The sequence below is a fragment of the Lottia gigantea genome (assembly GCF_000327385.1).
Source record: "Lottia gigantea unplaced genomic scaffold LOTGIsca_21, whole genome shotgun sequence".
Classification (NCBI taxonomy): domain Eukaryota; kingdom Metazoa; phylum Mollusca; class Gastropoda; family Lottiidae; genus Lottia; species Lottia gigantea.
In genome coordinates this window covers 2827960-2828369 of record NW_008708458.1, presented here as the reverse complement: position 1 = coordinate 2828369, position 410 = coordinate 2827960, and positions in this window count along the sequence as shown.

The following is a 410-nucleotide window of genomic DNA, read 5'->3' as shown; positions in this document are numbered from 1 at the left end:
ATTTAGCTCTATCAGTAGTAGAAGGCGTTTCCTGTTACTGAGCGCTATCTGTGGGATAAGACGTTTACTGACACTGGGCGCTATCAGTGGGATAAGACGTTGACTGACATTGACCTCCAACAGTAGGATAAGACGTTTTCAGACATTTAGTTCTATCAGTGGGATAATACGTTTACTGACATTGACCTCCATCAGTAGGATAAGACGTTTCCTGACATTTAGCTCTATCAGCAAGATAAGACGTTTCCTGACATTTAGCTCAATCAGCAGGATAAGATGTTTTGTGACATTGAGCTCTATGGTCGCTTCAAGGCGTCATTCCTGTATCGACAGGTCAAGGTTGGTATTTGATACTGAGCTCTATTAAAATATCAATGACGTTATCTGACAGCTCTATGGATAGGCATAGA